Source organism: Amphibalanus amphitrite, unplaced genomic scaffold (genome assembly GCF_019059575.1).
Source record: "Amphibalanus amphitrite isolate SeventyFive unplaced genomic scaffold, NRLGWU_Aamphi_draft 000000F_arrow, whole genome shotgun sequence".
Lineage (NCBI taxonomy): Eukaryota > Metazoa > Arthropoda > Thecostraca > Balanomorpha > Balanidae > Amphibalanus > Amphibalanus amphitrite.
In genome coordinates, this window is record NW_024881498.1 from 2,013,284 (window position 1) to 2,036,455 (window position 23,172).

Genomic DNA, 23,172 nt, shown 5'->3' on the forward strand with positions numbered 1-23,172 from the left:
GTCAATATGCGCTGAAAATAAGCCATACTCGCTACTTTATCTTTTCAATTCAAGAAAACATAAGCTGCTACCACAGGCCCACACTTAAAACCTTGTCCTAACCACCTGTCTAGTACTCGCGCCACTTACTGCTAAGTAGGTACCTACCTAACCATGCTGAGAAATGAATTCAGATTGCATTCGGCTTATTTCAGCACAATTTCTTCGTCTTCGTCTTCGTCTTCGTCTTCGTCTTCGTCTTCGTCTTCGTCTTCGTCTTCGTCTTCGTCTTCGTCTCGGCTCGGATTTCTACAATTATATTTATATAAATTTATACGTATATATAGACAATTTTGAGCTTACCCCGAAAAAATGATGTAGGTATCCATTTAAAAGCATTTCAGAACAATAAGCTTCTCAGTTTGGAATGTTTTATAACCAAGCTCAATTTAGCATCATTTTATGATAATATTTTCGAAAATCTTGCCCACATACCTTTCTATATTCATGTGCAACAATATTTGAAAACTTGGGAACACCGGCGCTTGATTTTCTACTTAAATACTAAAACTGCGACGTTGGAGCCAGTCATCATCAGAGCCAGATATCAACTGTCATAGTAAAAAGAGGACAAACGCCATACTTGAAAGTTAAATAATTAATTAAAGCAAAATATAATCTACATTTCATCTCCTTACCCCACGAAAATCTTGAAAACTTTATCCTATCCACAGTGTACTGAATCACTGATCTTCTATTTATGTCCTTTCCGAGATCAACATTGCACAAAACAAACAACCGCGTCGCCATGACAACCATATCAAAGTGATAATTTCATTGCACGAAAAAGCCATACCCAATTATTCAAACTTGATAATTAAATTACAGAAATGTTTTCAACTACATTTAACATTGTTTTTACTTTGAAAAGTATTAAGAAATAAAAGAAAATAAAAGAAAAGCTTTGCTGCGTGGTAGGAAAAAATTGCGGCACCAGCCAATTTGCTTTCGAATGGTGTTCGATTCAAATTGATGTGTCGTCTAGAAGCATAGATATGGACGGAAATGTGAAGAGAATTTAAAAAAGAACTGTTCTGAGGCCTTTGTTGGATGAAATTTGGCTGATACGGGGTAAAGACGGGTCAAAGGGGCAGCCCCGGTCACTTTGGGTCAGGCCAGGTCACATAGGTCACCTCTCGTCCGCTGGGATCAGCCCGGGCAACTGTTCTGCTTTTGCCTCCACCACTACCCCTACCCCTACCACTACCCCTACCACTACCACTACCCCTACCCCTACATCTACCCTACCACTACTACTACCCATACTCCTAACCCTACCCCTACCCCTACCCCTACCACTACCCCTACCACTACCACTACCCCTACCCCTACCACTACCACTACATCTACCCCTACCACTACTACCACCCATACTCCTACCCCTACCACTTCCCATACCACTACCCCTACTACTACCTCTACTACTACCCCTACCACTGGGTCATGTCAGGTCACAGAATAATTGGATCCAATCAGTACTAAAATATCAGACTTTAAGTGTTCCCAGCCCTGCCCCTATTCGTGCCATTCCATTACGCTTAATCGAATTTGTCGGAAATGGCGCTTTGTGGCATATGTGGCGCACTGCGACAAACGCGGCGCATTTTCACCCGGCGATTGAGCATGCATCTTGGCACCAAATTGCACCCACATCGGATCATATTTTACAAAACCGTGCGATTTGCGGCAAAAATGACGCCCTGTGACCAATGTGATGCCTTGCGGCAAACGCGGTGCATTTGTAAATTCCTATCACAAACTGTACCCATTTAGCGACAATCAACACATTCTCTCGCCACTATTTATTCAAATTAAAAACCTGCCCATCCGCCAATGCGAGGCACCCGCCACCGATCGGCATGCATTTAGTCCACAAAGTTTGTCGACCCCGGCTCTCAATGAAGATCTACGAACCGATCAAAATTTCATTGGCGTTCTTCCAGCGCGCGCCACGTGCCAACCATGCACCCCAGCGAGTCGAAACCTAGAAAAGGCGCTGACCCGTTACGTCACCTAGAAGGTGTGCAAATTTCAACCTCCAACGGCATACCGTCTGCCCTGTAGGCCGACTAAATTGAACCCACTACACGGCGTGGCGGACAAACAAACAGACAGACAGATGGATCCTGTTTAAATAGTAGTATAGACAAGCGGCTGCGCCACTTGCTTTGCTGCGTGGTAGAAAAAATTGCGGCACCAGCCAATTTGCTTTCGAATGGTGTTTGATTCATGTCGATGTGTTGTCTAGAAGCATAGATATGGACGGAAATGTGAAGAGAATTTAAAACAGAACTGTTCTGAGGGCTTTGTTGGATGAAATTTGGGTGATACAGGGTCAAGACGGGTCAAGGGGGTCAGCCCCGGTCACTTTGGGTCAGGCCAGTTCACATAGGTCACCTCTCGTCCAGCTGGGATCAGTCCGGGCCACTGTTCTGCTTTTGCCTCCACCACTACCCCTGCCCCTACCACTACCCCTACCCCTACCACTACCCCTACCACTACCCATACCACTACCCCTACCACTACCACTACCCCTACCACTACCCCTACCACTACCACTACCCCTACCACTACATCTACCCCTACCCCTACCCCTACCACTACTACTACCCATACTCCTACCCCTACCACTACTACTACCCCTACCACTACCCCTACCCCTACCCCTACCCCTACGAACACCGCTGGGTCATGTCAGGTCACAGAATAATTGGATCCAATCAGTACTAAAATATCAGACTTAAAGTGTTCCCAGCCCTGCCCCTATTCGTGCCATTCCATTACGCTTAATCGTATTGGTCGGAAATGGCGCTTTGTGGCATATGTGGCGCATTGCGACAAACGTGGTGCATTTTCAACCGGCGATTGAGCATGCATCTTGGCACCAAATTGCACCCATATCGGACTATATTTGACAAAACTGTGCGAGCTGCGGCAAAAATGGCGCCTTGTGACCAATGTGACGCATTGCGGCAAACGCGGTGCGTTTTTATCCTTGTATCACAAACTGTTCCCATTGAATGAAAATCAACACATTATCTCGCCACTTTTTATTCAAATTAAAACCTGCCCATCCGCCAAAGCGAGGCACCCGTCGCCGATCGGCATGCATTTAGTTCACAAAGTTTGTCGACCCCGGCTCTCAATGAAGATCTACGAACCGATCAAAATTTCATTGGCGTTCTTCCGGCGCCCGCCACGTGCCAACCGTGCACCCCAGCGAGCTGAAACCCAGAAAAGGCGCTGACCCGCTCTGTCACCTATAAGGTGTGCAAATTTCAACCTCCTACGGCATACCGTCTGCCCTGTAGGCGAGGTCAATTGAACCCACTACACGATGTGCGGACACACAAACAGACGGATTCTGTTTGAATAGTAAGTTAGATATCGAAATACAATCCCAGCAAACATGCCCACATGGTTCCCATATGGGACCCACATGGGCCCCCCACCTCTTCCATATGGGTCCCACATGGGAATGGCAGTGGGTGACACGTGGGACCCATATGGGCCAGCCCACGTAGGCCCCATATGGAACCCACGCGGCGCCCACATGGGACCCATATGGGTAGCCCATCTGTAGCCCATGTCCCACGTGGGCCCATCTGGCCCATGTTCACCCCATATGGGACCCACATGGGATGCCCATCTCCAGCCCACATGCGTTTGGCCCATCTGGCCCATTTTTATCCCATATGGGGCCCATATGGGTAGCCCATCTGTAGCCCATGTCCCACGTGGGCCCATCTGGCCCATGTTCACCCCATATGGGACCCATGTGGGCATGTTTGCTGGGATGGAGCAGGACGCTCAAAATTTTGGGTGTTTCTTTCGATTCTAATCTGCAAAAGACGGGTGAGGTGTACATGGACAAGATTACTGAGATCAAACGAGAAATAGATAAGTGGATGAATCGCAATATAACATTACATGGAAAGGTAACTGTGATTAAGTCATTGAAGCTGTCCAAGATAAGCTACCTTTTGATTTCTATTCCGAATCCATCCTTAGAAGTAATAAAGAAATTGACGACATTGTTATATAAGTTTCTTTGGCATGGAAATAATGAAAGAATTAGCCGTGCCTCTCTGGAAAAAACAGCCTTAGCAGGAGGTGTAGGAATAGATATCAAAACGTATATATCCGCCTTAAAAATTAGCTGGCTAAAGAGACTCGTGTCAAAGAACAATGCATGGGTCAGCATTGCAGAAAATGTCCTGAAAAAATCGATACCCATATGGCAAATGGAAGCAATCGCTATAAGGAAAAAAGCTCCCGGTATAAGGAACCAGTTTTGGAAGGAGGTTATGCTAGCCCTGGCTGATTTCAAAGAGTGCTTCCAAATGGACATAAGTGATATAACCGCAAGCAATATCTTTTTCTCTAATTACACAAAGTTTAAAGATTCATGGATATGCCAATGGTACGAACATGGGGTAAGGACATTGAACGATCTGCTCAAAGTGGATGGATCGTTAATGAACATCGCAGAATTTAGAAACTCATTCTCGTTGAGGGTGAACTTCCTGGAGTATGCATCCTTATTAAGAAGTCTGCCAGAACAGTGGGTCAGTTCTACAGGAAAAAAGAAAATTACCCAGCCAATCATAGATCCAAAGATTGGATTCATCATTGATCCATCGACCCGCTCTAGTCACTTCACGAAATATTATCAAAAAATAAAACAAAAAGTCATCGAAATAAATGGGAGAGCAAATGGGAGAGTGTTATACCAGATGTAAATTGGACCGAGGTGTACGGATCTTTAATGGAAACTCCATCACAATATAGGGGTCTAAGGTATAAAATGATTACTAGAATAGCTGCCACAAACAAACTGTTAAATCAAATGAACATAAAGGAATCCGGAAAGTGTGATCACTGCGACCAGCTCGAAGACATTTCCCACAAATTTTGGTACTGCCGTAGAGCACAAAGCCTATGGTTAGAGTTGAAGAACTGGCTCGACTTAAAAAACCTTACCAGAATTACAGAGAAAATACGTATGAAAGAAGTGCTGCTAGGAGAGGGCAATGACAAACTTGCAAATCATTTAATCAGTATAGGTACTCAAATTTTGCAATCCAACAGAAACCCATCGATATTCACACTTCTGGGCTATCTCAAAGCTGATAAAGAAAGTGAAAAGTATTGGGCTCAAATAAATGAAACAATGGGTGTTTTTGCCGGTAAATGGTCGCAGCTCGATCTTGAAACGGGCGTCTCCCTAAGAGGCGAAAGGCCCCCGCCCTACCCCATCCGGGCCAACCCGTGCCCGGCCCCCCAGCATATGCTGGGCAGGCCGGGCCGCCGGCCCGTCCCTCGGACCGCCTGTGGCTCGCGGGACGGGCCGGCGGTTAGGGGGCGCCGCCTCGCGTGAGTAGACGCACCGAGGTGCGGGGCGGCGCGGGCGGGGGCAGAGGTCGGGGTGGCAACAGCCACCACGACCGGTGTTTGTGCACGCACGATGGTGTTTGTTTCCGTAGTGCTGTCCCTATAGCTGAGGACGATGGAGCCACGGGAAAAAGTAGTTCACGCGTCCTGCCCGCCCCTAACCCAACCCGGCTAACCGGAGGCCGACACTATCAAGGGTCGGCCGGCCGGCCGGGCGCGCGGCTCGCCAACCTATCGGGTTGACGGGTCGCGGGCCCGGCCGGCGGCCTGGGGCATCGCCCCAGCGAGAACGGGAATATGTGTAATTTCGCGGGGCGATGCGGGGCGGGGCAGGAAAAAATGTGTGTGTAATGGAAGTATGCAATGTATTACCTAATGTGTAATGTAAGGTATGCTAAGTGTAAACAGGGGCGGATCCAGGAAAACTCCAAGGGGAGGGTCATGAATCGAAGTGGTGCCCCTACCTATACCCAAAATTAAAAACTCAACGGATTTCGTCCACTTCATTTTGGTGGTGCCCCCATTTTCAGTTTTTTTTCTTTTTATTTTTTATTTTTAGTCAGTATCTTAACTCTTAGCCACAACCACATTTACCAATTGTAAGCAAGTATATATGAATGTGCTATGTGTATATATGCTGTGGACGCTGAGTAGTGAGTACTTACCAGGAACGTTATCAGGTAAGCAAATCGTTGTCAGTCCGACGAACTTGACCCTGGCGTCTAAAGGGTCTGTCCTTGACACTTCAGGCTTGTCAGGGGCACCAAAGTCCTTCCAGGGACACCACAAACCTGTCAGGGGCACCTACGGCCTTGTAGGGGCGCCACAGGCCCGCCAGGGGCACCACAGGCCTGCCAGGAAGCAGGGGCACCACAGGTCTAGCAAGTATACACGACAGGCCTGTCAGGGGCACAACGGGCCTGTTGGGCCCATGAACACCCCTAGGGGCAGGGGCACCACAGTCCTTCCAGGGGCACCGCAGGCCTGTGAGGGGCACCAGCGGCCTAGCAGGGGCACCAGTCAACACAGGCCTGCCAGGGGCACCACAGACCTGCCAGGGGCACCAGATGCCTGCCAGGAGCACCACCGACCTCGCAGGGGTAACTTGGGCCTGTCAGGGCCCAGGGGCACCACGGGCCTGTCGAGAGGCACTTCAGGCTTTTCAGGGGCACCATAGTCCTCTCCGGGCGCAGGGGTAGCAGGGGCACCAGAGGCCTGCCAGGGGCACTACAGGCCTAGCAAGGGCACCACTGGTCTATCAGGGGCACCACGAGCCTGTCATAGCCAGGCATCTCAGGCTTGTCAAGGCCCAGGGGCACCACAGGTCTGTGAGGGGCACCAGCGACCTAGCAGGGGCACCAGTCAACACAGGTCTGCCAGGGGCGCCACAGACCTGCCAGGGGCGCCACAGACCTGCCAGGGGCACCACAGACCTGCCAGGGGCACCAGAGGTCTGCCAGGGGCACCACCGGCCTCGCAGAGGCACCTTGGGCCTGTCAGGGGCACCACGGGCCTGCCGAGGGGCACTTCAGACTTTTCAGGGGCACCAGTCCTCTCCGGGCGCAGGGGTACCAGCGGCCTAGCAAGGGCACCAGAGGCCTGCCAGGGGCACCACAGGCCTAACAAGGGCACCACGGGCCTGTCAGGGGCACCTCAGGCTTGTCAGGGCCCAGGGACACCACAGTCCTTCCAAGGGCACCGCAAGCCGGGGCACCAGAGGCCTGCCAGGGGCACCACAGGCCTAGCAAGGGCACCACTGGCCCGTCAGGGGCACCTCAGGCTTGTCAGGGCCCAGGGGCACCACAGTCCTTCCAGGGGCATTACAAGCCTGTCAGGGGCACCAGAGGCCTAGCAAGGGCACCACAGGCCTGCCATGGACACCACAGGCCTGCCAGGGGCACCACCGACCTTGCAGGGGCGCCTCAGGCCTGTCAGGGGCACCACCTGCCTGCCGGGGACACTTCAGGCTTGTCAGGGGCGTTACAGTCCTGTCAGGGTCCAGGGGCACCAGGCCCGTGGTGTCCCTGCTAGCCCGCGCCCTGGTGTGGGTCTGAGCCACCTTCGCCCTGGTGGGGGGGGGGGGCCAAAATGACCCCCCCCGTCTAACTCGAAAACGAAGAGGGCTAGGAAGACGCGGAAAAAAGCAAACGAAAGCCCATAACAAGTACGTTCGAAAGTATTTCGGTCATTTTTTCGCTAAGGTCAATATTGAGGTCGCTAGAGGTCATCATAGGTCAAATTTCAGTGTTTTCGGTGTTGCCGGACATATTCCGCTGTAGCTCGGAAACTAGAAGAGCTAGAGAGCCGCGGAAAAAAGCAATCGATAGCTCTTTTCAAGCTCTTTCGCCAAAGTTCGTCAGATTTGACCTCAGCTCAACGGTTTGGCCTACAGAGGTCATGCAAGGTCAACTTGGCAAATTTCGTTGAAAATGTTTTTAACTATAGCATGCATTCACGAGAAAATAGAGAAACGATTCATGCACCATCGTGCTTGGCTCGTCGAGACGCGTCGAATGATATATAGTTTGACCTCGAAAGGTCATTTTGAAAATTTGACCTCAGGTCAAGGTCATGACCTTACCGAAATAGGTCATGCTGCATATCATTCGATCCGCATTGACGAGACAAACACGATAAACGTCGAACGGAGTCTCTATCTCTATTCAATAACAAGTAAGTGCAGAAAAACCGCTGGTGACCTCTGGTGACCAGGGAGATGACCTAGCGTGACCTCAGCGAGGTCACAAGCAAATGGTTTCACATGGGCTGTGATTTGCTGACCCAAGACACTTCAATAACGAAATATAGGAACAATCACGCCCGATTTAGCTGAAAAACAACTACTTTTCGATTCTCCCATTGACTTATAATGGGGAGCAGCGATGACCTGACCTGACCTTAGGTCACATTTATAAAAAATCCGAGATAGCCATTTTGTAGAGCTGGGTGACATCTTCAAGTACTGTAAATTTTACATCAATCGGATAAAAGCTGTGCCTTTGAGAGAGCTTTGAACTTTTTTAGAGGTGGTGTCAGTTTTGGTGACCTTGTGACCTGACCTGACCTGACCCGAACCCCCCAAAAAAGGACATGATGTAAAAATGTTGAATTAACAGCTATACAAAGTTTCAGGGCGCTAACTCAAGTGGTTTCTGAGTTATCGCTGAAAAACCACAGGGGGGGGGGGCCAAAATGCCCCCCCCCCCCCACCAGGGCGAAGGCTAGGCCGGTGGTGCCTCTGGCGGTCCTGTGGTGCCCCTGTCAGGACTGTGATACCCCTGATAGGCCGGTGGTGCCCCTGGCAGGTCTTTGGGCCCCCGGGCCTCAAGGGGGGGGCCATGACCCATGTGACCCCCCCTTGGATCCGCCACTGAGTGTAAAACCAAAGTGTGCACATGAAAATGTTATGTTGTATTGAAAATAAAGTGAAAAAAAAACTTTAAAAAAAACTTTCAGTACCCTCCCGGGAGCAGCTAGCGCACATGGTGAGCAATTTTTTTTCCAAAGGCTATGATAGGTTGGCCGCTAATGACGTCAGAGTGACGTCATTTTTGCCATTTTCGACCCCAAAAAAGGTTTCGCGGGAAGAGCTGTCAGGCCTACAGCTTTAGAGATACAGAAAAATGTTTCTGACATAAAAGGTGTGGAATCAAAAGGGCTACAAAACTGCTGTTTCGGTTTTTCGTATTTTTTGGATTTTGACCCCCAAAAATAAAAAAATAGATTTTTTGAATATAATAGCCAAAAAAATCCAAAAGGTTTTTTGAATTAAAAAAAAAAACGGAATATATGTTATAGTCCCTACCGCCTTCTATCTTCATACCAAATTTGTGATCGATACCTCTTTTTTGGCCAAGTTATAGCGAAAAAAACTGTTCAAAATTGATGAGTCAAATTTTCAATCTCATTTTTTTAGCAATTCTAGACCTCGTAGCGCAAAACAAAGACCACCATTAGACTTCCCGTGACGAGCTGCATCGAATCTATATCCATTTTATGCAAAATATCAACTTTGAAATTTGACCTTTTTTGACCTGACCTTTTGACCTGACCTCCACCAGAAAGTGACCTAAACCGTACCTGATGGTCTTATAACCAACACCATTGAGTTGGAAATGAAAAACTGGCCATAAAACATGCATTGCATAACCTTAGTAAAATTGGGCGTGGTGACCCTTGGTGACCTTTGGTGACCTGACCTGTGACCTGACCTGGTATGACCAGTGACCTCTAATAGCAACATATATACTAGACAACTGACGCCTTATCGCTGATTTTCGACAAAATGCGTTTTACTCGGTGTTATAGCGCTTTCCCTAGAAGCCCCGTGAACGGTGAAACATTTTATCTTTGACCTGACCTGTGACGTCATCGGTGACCCCGAGGTCAATGAAATTTGGTTTCCCTCGGCAAATTTGACAGGGCTATCGAACACCGTTTGAATTTTCTGGATCTGTCCAGTAGTTTCGGACATACGGGGGGCAAAAAAAAAATGCCGCCCCCCCCCCCCCCCCTCCCACCGCGCGGAAGGTGGCTGGTAGGCCCACCGCCTGCCGGGTTAACCCTCGCCGGCACAGGGAGAGGGGTTGATGCAACCCCCCCCCCTAAGGTTTTTTTGCGAAAAACTCGCGTAAAAAGCGGCCGATCGCGACGAAACTTTCAGTACCCTCTCCCTGAAAATTTCATGACCCTAACCCCAATGACCTTTGACCTGTGACCTCTTTTCCGTGACCACGTTTGGCCGAAATCGCGATTCGGCGTATGTCGGCTCGCATTAGCCGCGCGTTTGCAAGCTTTTCGTGGTTTCCAACGTTAACATGTGATTTGATGTTGCTCCCATACATTAGGGTGGGTGTCAAGCTCACCTGAAGGTCAGGTCAGGTCATTGACCTTTGGTGACCTCGGGTGACCTCGGTTCACTTTTTCGAGTTTTACATGTTTCTAGGCTAGTTTTTGGAGCTGAATTCGAATTTAGAAACCATTTGAACATTTACGAAGTAGTTTTGGTGCCTTCGTAACATGTTACGAAGCTGTCGGAGGCGGTTGACACGTATTACGAATACCCGTCACAACCCCTACCGGTTGACCTGGCCTGACCTGACCCGACCTGGTCTAAATGCTTAAAAACATCATCTCTGATCAAAACTAACACGATATTCGTGATCAGCACCCCGGAAAACGACATAGCAGCCACACTTCACGACTTTCTAACAGGTCCCGATTTTCCCGGTTTTCGGGTCATTGACCTGACCTGGAAGGTCACCCGATGATCTAGGACCTTAAACTTGGGTATCATCGGCTTCCTCTCGTGACGGGCAACACGCTCGTTTTTTCCCCGAAGCTCTAGCTCGATCAGGGGCCAAACGCGAGGGGGGTCGTACCACCCCCCCCCCCCCCTTGTGCCGTCGAAGGACGCAAAATGGCCTGTGCCGGCGAGGGTTAAAGGGCTGGTACTTTTCAGGCATCAAATAGGTTCCACTGCGAAAGTTCCGTCGTGAAAACGGCCATTATGTACCTTGCTTGTTCCAATGAAAGTGACCAGCGGATCCGCCACTGGTGGGGTCGCGGGGGTCCGGAGTCGGACCCACAATAATTTGACTTTCGTAATGCAGCCTACTTGGTTAAGGTGTGCGTTTTAGGGTTGGACACCCCCCCCCCCCTCCCCAACCTGCCACCGTAGTGGAACCCCTGAAGGTGACCATCGCACACTGCAAAGCTGTCACAGCGGTAAAGTCAACCTATGGCCATCCACGATCACTCCCCGTCATGCCTGCTACGCCAACGAAACAGTCGAGCGTGCCTGCTTTGCCGGGAACATTTCTTGGAGATGCATGATTATTGCGCCCTTGATAGCCCCGAACTCCTGTTTTTAGAACTCTATCTGCTGCAGACCGCTGCTCCAGTCCGGTTCTTTGGGAGCGGGTTGCATGCCACGTTCGAATGGGGAGACGTCACTGCGAACTTCGGAACTCCTAAGTGGCTTTATTAAAGGTAGTGTGCCACCTTTGAAAGATTTCCCATTTTATTTTTCCTAGGATAGGATAAGAAGCTTCTGTTTTTACCTAATATCGCAAAAAAAATCAAAAATGGGCCTGGAATAGTGCTTTTTTTGCCTAAAAGTTTATCGGTTTTTCGATATGTATAACAACTGTAGTGGGCTGACCTGCAAACAGGCGTCGGCAACAAACGCGAATGCGGCGCACATGTGACAATAAGCAAAGGTCATTATAGAGTTACGACGTACGGGAATGAGTTATCAGCTGTCTAATCGACAATCGTAGACAACACAATGTCTGACTTAAACTGTAAGCCGGTATTGGTATTGTTTCTTTAATTTGGCTGTCGTATATTAATTTCTGGTTTGAAATATGATTTTATGTAAAATAATTGATATAAAACAGCCGTCTCTTAAATTATGACCCCATTTCACCACACGAAAGTGGCAGAAATGACAATGATCAGCTGACGCATTTTCTTGGCCGAAGTCTGAGCGCGCTTCCCGACGCACCACCACCGCACCACAAAGTATGAGCAGAAGCCACCTGCGGTAGACCGCGCCCAAAGCCAGGGCCCCGGTAACGTGAGGTAGCCGAGTCGGGGCAGCGTGCGCTGACCCAAGCCGGGGCCGCGGCTTTGGGCGCGGTCTACCGCATCCCCGCGGGCAGCCCCAGGCTATCACATGACACCGGGAGGACGCGCGGCCCCGGCTTGGGTCAGCGCACGCTGCCCCGACTCGGCTACCTCACGTTACCGGGGCCCTGGCTTTGGGCGCGGTCTACCGCACCACCTAACAGGCGTGTTCGAAACCGCAGGAGATGATGATGAACGGGTCTATCGAAACTTGATTGGATGAGCCTATCGGTAATAGCGATTTTGGTGTGTGCATTTATTGTTCATAGTGGTGTGAAATGTGGTTGGGGTACGACCGACAACCCGTCGGGGCGAATTTCGCGCTGGGGTACTCAAAATTTGAAGAATTTAAGACGTTTCCATGAGTTTTGAAGGTATGGATGAGTTCTAAAAATCCGGTTCTCCTTATCCGAGTCATTAACTCCATATGGTCCAGGAAAGCTGGCACACTACCTTTAAGCGGAGTACGTGGATTTATTATGCGGATTTATTAAACTATGGGTGCCTATGTAGAAAATCCGTGTGAACAGCTCAAGCGCCCACAATAAGTGGCTGGATTTACTAACCGAGGATTTATTAAGCGGATTCTGAGGGATCGGTTAGTAGGGCGCCGTGCAAAAGTCAGTTGAGACCCATTTTGCACGTGCGCACGTGCTGGGTGCCGCTTCCAGATCTCAAGAACGGCTAGGCCGATTACGCTCAAATTTGGCACATCGCTAAGGACCGGTAAGTAGGGTGCAGTGCACAAATAAGTTGGAGGTACGTCCTCGCAATTTCACGTGCAAGGCTCACCCTCTCGCTCGCCCTGTTGGTCGAGCGAGAATTTTGATATCTGTCGAGAACAGATATCAAAATTTCCGACTTGAATACAAAATCAGGTAATGGGGATCCTGCTGGGGTCATGGATGCCGAGCAAATTACCTCACTTTAGATTACCTCAGGATGGTGTGATATTTCTCAGGCTAGCATGATGTTCTGAGCTCTGGCTTGGACCCCCTCAGGGCCTCATCAATGGGTGACCTTACACAGAAAAAAACCTCTTTCACATTGAATTAAAACCCTGTTTTCCCCTACATCCCCCATTAATTTGAATTTTTATTTTGTCATCTGGTAGATCAAGAAGAAGCTATCCATTGAAGCTTGAATCTTGAAGAAAGGTTAGTTAAAACTAACATTCTCCGGGGTGGAAACGTTTTCCTTTCCTTGCCACTTATAGGAGTCGGGCACCAATCGTGTTAACCCCCGCCCGGCTGGGGGTCCTGGATTTCCACGCCCTGCTGGGGGGGGGGGTGTTTGAACACCCCCTTCTAACTCGGCTCCTGGGCCATGTAGCGATACGCGGAAGACGGCGTTCGAAAGAGCGCCAAAAATAATGACGAAATCACTTCGGTCACTTTTTTGGTCAGGTCAAAGGTCAGGTCACCAGAGGTCATTGAAGGCAAAATTTCGCCGATTTTCAGATCGAATGTCAATGTTAGAGTGAGTTTGCGAAATCGGTGGATCCGCGGAGTCCCTAGGGAATCCACGGAGTCCCTATTGGCTCCGCGGATGAACATCAAGTCTAGTATATTCGCGGATAAACGAGCGGGGATCCGCGGATGAACAAGACTCTTCAGGATAACCGCGAACTCCCTGAAGAGTTGACGAGATCCGCGAACCACCCGGGGAATCCGCTGAGTAACGATTCATTCTAGTGAGTTTGCGAAGTTCCTATGCGTTTCATGCAGCTATCTTATGACAAGAATGCAAGGGCATATTGGTTAGATCGTCTGCGACTTAACCCTCGCCCGTCTTGGTGTTTTCCCAGTTGCTGTTGGAATTCGCGAAGTAGGTAACGATTCATTCTAGTGAGTTTGCGAATTATTTTTTTCCTCTCGCTTAGACGTCGCTCGCAAATATCAATATACAATTAAATAATAGACGGTAAGCCATTTTTGGCGTGGTTGAACTTCTGCGACCAGTCTGCTTACTTTTCTCCCAACCATGAATGGAAAGCTGGAAAGGCATATGAGCGATCATGTGAATGTATGCAAGTGTGTATGAATAACAGTAAGGCGGAGCTTCGACCAGAGGCCTCTTGCACCAAAATCCTCTTGCACCAATGCTTGGATTATTTTGCATCGTATACCCAGTCCAAGTCTCAAATGTAACAATTTGCGTGCAAAATTTAGCAAGCACATGTAGGGCTATGTATTGGGCTATTGCAAATAAATTTACCACCTTTAGATAAGCTTATTCTGAAACCGGTTTTTCGATTTTACCTAGCTAGGTAGTTTGGTGCAAGAGGCCCCTGTACAGCCCTCAGCAGACTGCGTGGTAGGTATTCTTTTTTGGACAAAACCGATGATTACTCAAAGGCTATATTATCAGTCGGTCGGAACTCACTGCAAATAGATGCGCCATGCTCCACTCCTTCGATTGGGTCTATCACTAAGCAAAGTATATGCCTTGTGTGGCAATAAAATTCAAGTTTTTTTTTGGGGGGGGGGCAAATATAAACTTTTGGTTTCGTTGCCAAATTGGATGGAAAATGAGCACGATGATAATGTCAATCTAACGTGCGGAGTCTCATGCGTCTTGCTGTCACGATTTCCGAGTGACCGATAGCATAGTATTCGCGTTAGGTATTCTCAGTTTTGTCGAAAAAAAGAATACCTACCACGCAGTTTGCAGAGGGCTGCACAGTTGGTGGGGCAGTTGCCCCCTCCCCCCAACTTGCCCTTTTGCCACAGCCGACCTGACCCGACCGGTCAGCACCGCGCCTACAGCCGCTCCAGCCCGGCGCCACAGTATATCTATTCTGGGGAACATTTGGACTGGAGGGGCAATGCTGAACTCCGATACGAGAACCCAAAACGTAACCTATCAACCCGCGCAAAAATATCAACTTTGAAATTTGAGCTAATTTGACCTGACCTTGACCTGACCTTCACCAGAGCATAACCTAAACTGGCCCCAAAGGCTGCCTTACCCACATAATCGCATTTGTCATGTAAAATTGACCATAAAACATGCATCACATGCTTCTTTCATATTGTGACCCTCTGTGACCTGACCTGGCATCAGTGACCTCAACTAGCAAAATATGTGTTTGAAGAACAATTTCCCATCGTTGATTTTCAGTGACATGCATTTTACTCGATTTTACAAGCACAACACATTTCTTGAAATGCCTGTAAACGGTGAAAATTCGACATTTGGCCTGACCTGTGACGTTATCGCTTTGACCTAGGTCAATGAAATTGGGTCACATGGTAGTTCCCCGCTGCGGCTATCCACCACCGTTTGCGGCTTGTCGCTATGTTACGTGGTTCTCGAGATCTTAGGGGGGGGGGGGGTGCTCGGCAGACCCCAACGGGGCGCGGGTCGCAGATGATCTACCCAATATCCCATGCATTCTAGTCTAGATAGCTGTATGAAACGCATAGGAACTTCGCAAACTCACTAGAATAAATCGTTACTCCTCGGATTCCCCGGGTGGTTCGCGGATCTCGTCAACTCTTCAGGGAGTTCGCGGTTATCCTGAAGAGTTTTGTTCATCCGCGGATCCCCGCCCGTTTATCCGCGAATATACTAGACTTGATGTTCATCCGCGGAGCCACTAGGGACTTCGCGGATTCCCTAGGAAATCCGCGGATCCACAAATTTCGCAAACTCACTCTAACATCGACAATGTCCAGGAAGCCAATTCGCATAACTCGGGAACCAATAGAGCAAAAGCGCCGCCGAAAAGCGCATTCGATAGCCCTATTAACGCCCTTTCTGAGTAATTATCTCAGATTTGACCTAACGTCAACGGTTTTGCCTGCAGGGGGCAAAAACTGCAAAAATAGCTGATTTTTTTCGGAAAGTTTTTTTCTGCAATAATTTTTGACCCAAGCCTTGTACGAGCTTACTTTTACCGGCATCGTGTTCCTCTCGTCAAGACGCATCGAATGAACTATAACTTGACCTTGAAAGGTCAACTTGAAAATTTGACCTCAGGTCAAGGTCATGACCTGACCGGAAAAGGTCATGTTGCATATCAGTCGATCCGTATCGTCGAGTTGAACACATCTAAGGCGTTTTTACCGCTCTAGCATGCCTCTATCAAAAGTTATTTGCGAAAAACTGTTAGACACCATTCGTGACCTGAGATGACCTCAGGGGCATAAATAGGGGTCACGGACACCATTTTCATGTTCAGTGTGTTTAAAACACTTGTAATTCAGTGTTTGGGAGTGTTTATAACGTCTTTCGTCCAAAAGAGGCGCATTTCAATTTTCTCCCATTGACTTATACCCAGCCAGCCTTCCCAAATGGGGCCCATATGGGCTGAAAGTGGGGTATCTGGGCTTAAGTGGGCATGGGCTACATGTGGGCTATTATCTGGGCTAAATCTGGGTCCCATATGGGCTGAGCCCCAGCAAACATGCCCACATGGGTCCCATATGGGGTGAACATGGGCCAGATGGGCCCACGTGGGACATGGGCTACAGATGGGCTACCCACATGGGCCCCATATGGGATAAAAATGGGCCAGGTGGGAAAAACGCATGTGGGCTGGAGATGGGCATCCCATGTGGGTCCCATATGGGGTGAACATGGGCCAGATGGGCCCACGTGGGACATGGGCTACAGATGGGCTACCCATATGGGCCCCATAGTGGATAAAAATGGGCCAGGTGGGCAAAACGCATGTGGGCTGGAGATGGGCATCCCATGTGGGTCACATATGGGGTGAACATGGGCCAGATGGGCTCACGTGGGACATGGGCTACAGATGGGCAACCCATATGGGCCCCATATGGGATAAAAATGGGCCAGGTGGGCCAAACGCATGTGGGCTGGAGATGGGCATCCCATGTAAGTCCCATATGGGGTAAACATGGGCCAGATGGGCCCAGTGGGACATGGGCTACAGATGGGCTACCCATATGGGCCCCATGTGAGATAAAAATGGGCCAGGTGGGCCAAACGCATGTGGGATGGAGATGGGCATCCCATGTGGGTCCCAGATGGGCCCACGTGGGACATGGGCTATAGATGGGCTACCCATATGGGCCCCATAAGGGATAAAAATGAGCCAGGTGGGCCAAACGCATGTGGGCTGGAGATGGGCGTCCCATGTGGGTCCCATATGCGGTGAACATGGGCCAGATGGGCCCACGTGGGACATGGGCTACAGATGGGCTACCCATATGGGCCCCATATGGGATAAAAATGGGCCAGGTGGGCCAAACGCATGTGGGCTGGAGATGAGCATCCCATGTGGGTCCCATATGGGGTGAACATGGGCCAGATGGGCTCACGTGGGACATGGGCTACAGATGGGCTACCCATATGGGCCCCATATGGGATAAAAATGGGCCAGGTGGGCCAAACGCATGTGGGCTGGAGATGGGCATCCCATGTGGGTCCCATATGGGGTAAACATGGGCAAGATGGGCCCAGTGGGACATGGGCTACAGATGGGCTACCCATATGGGCCCCATATGAGATAAAAATGGGCCAGGTGGGCCAAACGCATGTGGGCTGGAGATGGGCATCCCATGTGGGTCCCAGATGGGCCAACGTGGGACATGGGCTACAGATGGGCTACCCATATGGGCCCCATAAGGGATAAAAATGAGCCAGGTGGGCCAAACGCATGTGGGCTGGAGATGGGCATCCCATGTGGGTCCCATATGCGGTGAACATGGGCCAGATGGGCCCACGTGGGAGTTGGGACATGGGCTACAGATGGGCTATCCATATGGCCCCATATGGGATAAAACTGGGCCAGGTGGGCCAAACGCATGTGGGCTGGAGATGGGCATCCCATGTGGGTCCCATATGGGGTGAACATGGGCCAGATGGGCTCACGTGGGACATGGGCTACAGATGGGCTACCCATATGGGCCCCATATGGGATAAAAATGGGCCAGGTGGGCCAAACGCATGTGGGCTGGAGATGGGCATCCCATGTGGGTCCCATATGGGGTAAACATGGGCCAGATGGGCCCAGTGGGACATGGGCTACAGATGGGCTACCCATATGGGCCCCATACGGGATAAAAATGGGCCAGGTGGGCCAATCGCATGTGGGCTGGAGATAGATATCCCATGTGGGTCCCATATGGGGTAAACATGGGCCAAATGGGCTCACGTGGGACATGGGCTACAGATGGGCTACCCATATGGCCCCATATGGGATAAAAATGGGCCAGGTGGGCCAAACGCATGTGGGCTGGAGATGGGCATCCCATGTGGGTCCCATATGGGGTGAACATGGGCCAGATGGGCCCACGTGGGACATGGGCTACAGATGGGCTACCCATATGGGCCCCATATGGGAAAAATGGGCCAGGTGGGCCAAACGCATGTGGACTGGAGATGGGCATCCCATGTGGGTCCCATATGGGGTGAACATGGGCCAGATGGGCCCACGTGGGACATGGGCTACAGATGGGCTACCCATATGGGCCCCATATGGGAAAAATGGGCCAGGTGGGCCAAACGCATGTGGGCTGGAGATGGGCATCCCATGTGGGTCCCATATGGGGTAAACATGGGCCAGATGGGCCCAGTGGGACATGGGCTACAGATGTACTACCCGTATGGGCCCCATATGGGATAAAAATGGGCCAGGTGGGCCAATCGCATGTGGGCTGGAGATGGATATCCCATGTGGGTCCCATATGGGGTAAACATAGGCCAGATGGGCTCACGTGGGACATGGGCTACAGATGGGTTACCCATATGGGCCCCATATGGGATAAAATGGGTCAGGTGGGCCAAACGCATGTGGCCTGGAGATGGGCATCCCATGTGGGTCCCATATGGGGTGAACATGGGCCAGATGGGCCCACGTGGGACATGGGCTACAGATGGGCCCCATATAGGAAAAATGGGCCAGGTGGGCCAAACGCATGTGGGCTGGAGATGGGCATCCCATGTGGGTCCCATATGGATCACCCATGTAGGCCCCATTTAAGTTACTCCAAGAGCATAAAAGCAAAAAAGGTGACTGCTGTTCATGTGAATTTTGGACTCCAAGTACATCAAGTTCATATATGATGCCATATGGGGTCAATGTAGGCTGGCCCATATGGGTCCCTGATGTGGGGGCCGCGTGGGTCTCATATGGGGCCTACGTGGGCTTGCCCATATGGGTCCCATGTGTCACCCACTGCTATTCCCATGTGGTCCCATATGGAAGAGGTGGGGGGCCGTGTGGGCCCCAAATGGGAACCATGTGGGCATGTCTGCTGGGATATGGACATTTCCTTTACTACAAAATGTTCGTATCTGACCCGACACCTATCTGGGCTGGATGCGGGCAGCATGTGGGCAAACTGGACATCAACAAGCTGGGCACACCCAGCCGGGGCCCACATGGGGCCCGGCCGCCCACATGGACAAAATTTACTACAAAACTTTGTTAACTGACCCGACACCTAGGTATCTGGGCTGGATGCGGGCAGCATGTGGGCAAACTGGACACCAACACGCTGGGCACACCCAGCCGGGGCCCACACGGGGCCCAGCCGCCCACATGGGCAAAATTTACTACAAAACTTTGTTAACTGACCCGACACCTATCTGGGCTGGATGCGGGCAGCATGTGGGCAGACTGGGCACCAACAAGCTGGGCACACCCATCCCAGCCAGCCTTCCCAAATGGGGCCCATATGGGCCCCAAGTGGGCAGCAAACTGGGGCCCATCTGGGCTGCCCACTTGGGGCCCAGATGTGTTTGTCATGGGCGTCCAACTGGGTCCCATATGGGCAGCCCAGATGGGCCCCATATGGGGCCCAGCCGGGGCACATATGGGTCCCACATGGGCTTTCCCAGCCGGGACCCACATGGGTATAATTGAAGAATCCCACATGGGGCCCATGTGGGTTCGAAATGGGACCCATATGGGGCCCAGCCGGGGCACATATGGGTCCCACATGGGCTTTCCCAGCCGGGACCCACATGGGTATAATTGAAAAATCCCACATGGGGCCCATGTGGGTTCGAAATGGGACCCATATGGGGCCCAGCCGGGGCACATATGGGTCCCACATGGGCTTTCCCAGCCGGGACCCTCATGGGTATAAGCGAAAAATCCCACATGGGGCTCATGTGGGTTCGAAATGGGACCCATATGGGGCCCAGCCGGGGCACATATGGGTCCCACATGGGCTTTCCCAGCCGGGACCCACATGGATATAAGCGAAAAATCCCACATGGGGCCCATGTGGGTTCGAAATGGGACCCAAATGGGGCCCAGCCGGGGCACATATGGGTCCCACATGGGCTTTCCCAGCCGGGACCCACATGGGTATAAGCGAAAAATCCCACATGGGGCCATGTGGGTTCGACATGGGACCCATATGGGGCCCAGCCGCGTCCCATATGGGCTTTCCCAGCCGGGACCCAAATGGGTATAAGCGAAAAATCCCACCTGGAGCCCATGTGGGTTGGAAATGGGACCCAGCTGGGACCCATACCCAGCCAACATTATTACCTTGGCCCCACATGGGGCCCAGGTGGGCCACTTGGTGGGACCCATGTGGGCAGCCCATGTGGGGCCCACATAAATTTGTCCCTGGGTAAATGGTGGGGCCCACCTGGGCTGGCCCACGTGGGCTCAAGGTGGGTACCATATGGGGCCCACCTGGGCTGGCCCACATGGGCTCAAGATGGGTACCATATGTGGCCCACCTGGGCTGGCCCACATGGGCTCAAGGTGGGTACCATATGGGGTCCAAGTGGGCCAGCAGATGTGGGCCCTAGGTGGGCCCCATGCTGGCTCACACCTCCCTAGCATCGTTTGTATTAATCAATAAATATTCACCAAAGCCCATCTTAGTTCCCACCAGAACCTACAATTAATTTCAATATGATTATAATATAATCGATGTCTGCTATTTCAATCACTCCCCCTGATCATTGCTGAACGTTCGCCACCGCAACAAAACAAACTGTCAGTGATCAATATTTATATTAACGATAAACACAAAAATGCTGTTTAAACTCTCTCCTCTCTTCTGTTCATCTCTAGACTTCTTCTCTCATCTGCTCCTCCGCTTAAACTCCAGCTGGTCTCCTCTCCTGGCGGCCTCCGTCGCGGTTCCTGGCACCCGTAAACCACTTTCGTGGCGCCACCTCCAGCTGGCCGTTGTTGGTGTCCTGGGTAAGCCCGTTCCGCCGCACGGCTCCTGTAAAATAAGCACCAGCAATGTAAAATGTGCAGACACATAAGCGAATTGTGTATTGCCCGTGCTGTGTTCTACCATGATTCTGTATTACCTGCATTAAAAGTAACATCATCTGATTTGACTTGAATAATTGAGAAATGAACTTTAAATATTATTTTTTTTTGCAGGAAATAATCTGATGCAGAATAAACATACAAGGTCCGATTATGATGGACACAAAGGACATTAGTGCTTTATAAGTCGGCTGCTTGGAATTCGCTAATCGGACAGTAATTGACGACCCCTGAAATAACATATGAATGGGAGTGCTGCTGTTATTCTGACATCCGCTATCAGGTGTCCAAGGGAGTTGGGCAATTAAATAAAGAGATAAAACCATTACTTACTGAACACGACATCAAAAAGCCGGGTACCGCCGAAAGCCCTTTTCCCGTGCCGTCCATTTACGCTTAGTCGCGTAGCGAGTGCGCTCGTCATGACGCCTGCTATCGTCCTTCGGACCGGTGTAAGCGGGGGCGCTTACACCGAGGTCGGCGACAAACAGACACCCGGAGTATCTGTCCACTGCCACGACTCACGAGGTACTTCCTGCCGGCGTGATCGGCAAAGTCGATGTGTAGTTCGAACGGCCTTTCCGCTGGCGGTCTCCTCATCATGGTCTCTTGCTGCTGAACGGGTAGATCTCTCTGGCAGCTGGTACAGCAGCGGGTGACATTTTCCACATCCCGGTAGATCCCGGGCCAGTAGACGATCTGTCTTGCGCGGGCCTTCGTCTTCTCCTTCCCCAGGTGGCTGGCGTGGAGGGCTTCTAGAACAGTCCTTCGTAATCGCTGTGGTATGACGAGCCTGCAGCCGATCCGGCCTGACCGACTGGACATCTCCACCGACCGCAGTGACGCCTTCTACCTCTGGAAGGAGAGATGGGACGACTACGTCCTGATGTCACAGCTGCGACTTGACCAACTACCGATACAGCTGGCGTCGCTGCGGGCGCGCCTCTCCCAAGAGACTCGAACGCGGTCGTGGTTGCGGCGCGGCCGCCACGGCTACGCATTCCTACTTCCTTTCACTTTCGTTCATCGCACTTTGTACTCACTATGGGCGGGTTCGAGCTAATACCGACCGCGCCATGTGTCGGTTCCGCCCGAATTAAGGCTTTATTGGACACGCACACGACTCAGAGTCTCAACGCCAACTGGCCCGCCCAGACGCCGCAGCCCCGCCAGCCGGTCGGCCGGTCACCGCCCCGGGCGGTGCAGAGGCGGCCCCGGCCCCGTCCGGTGGGCCGAGCTCCGCCGTCGGGTCGCCCGCGCAGGGGCGGGCTCAGGCGACACAATCATACGACACAATCACAACATTGACTGTCCAATATCAGCCGTAGCTGGTCTCACAAACATCAACTATGCGACTTCCTCACGACGTCGAAGTGTATTTTGGAGGCATGAGACTAAACAGCGAGTTCTTTTTTCTTGTAATGTCATACACATTGGACAGTGAAAAAAATAAATAATGGGCTGCCCACATCCAGCCCACCGACACCCCACTACATGAGCTGCCCACGCAGTGCCCATGTTAAGCCCACCATACAGGAACACCGCGTGAATGCCTGTGTTCACCAAAATTCCTGGATATGCCCTCGTACATGTGCAAGCAATCTCATTATCAAACATTATGCCTGCCAAAAAATATGTGAGGAGCCCATGTGGGGCCCACATGCAGCCCACATATTTGCCCATCTCTAGCCCATGGCCCACCTAGCACACCATGCCCATCAACTGCCCATGTGGGGCCCACATGGGCATGCTGGCTGGGGTTTGCCCATTTGGGCCCCACGTGGGCCCCGGATGGGTGTGCCAAGTTTGTTGGTGCCCAGTCTGCCCACATGCTGCCCGCATCCAGCCCAGATAGGTGTCGGGTCAGTTAACAAAGTTTTGTAGTA

At 51.0% G+C, this 23,172-nt stretch overlaps 1 long non-coding RNA gene across 1 annotated transcript; it reads right to left on the minus strand.

Moving 5' to 3' along the window:
* Nucleotides 1-21,028: 21,028 nt before the first annotated feature.
* LOC122378899 lies at nucleotides 21,029-22,195 on the minus strand. Its single transcript, XR_006256121.1, has 2 exons — nucleotides 21,620-22,195; nucleotides 21,029-21,233 (listed from the first exon to the last, which is right to left on the minus strand). It is a non-coding gene; the product is annotated as an uncharacterized LOC122378899 (long non-coding RNA).
* Nucleotides 22,196-23,172: the final 977 nt, after the last annotated feature.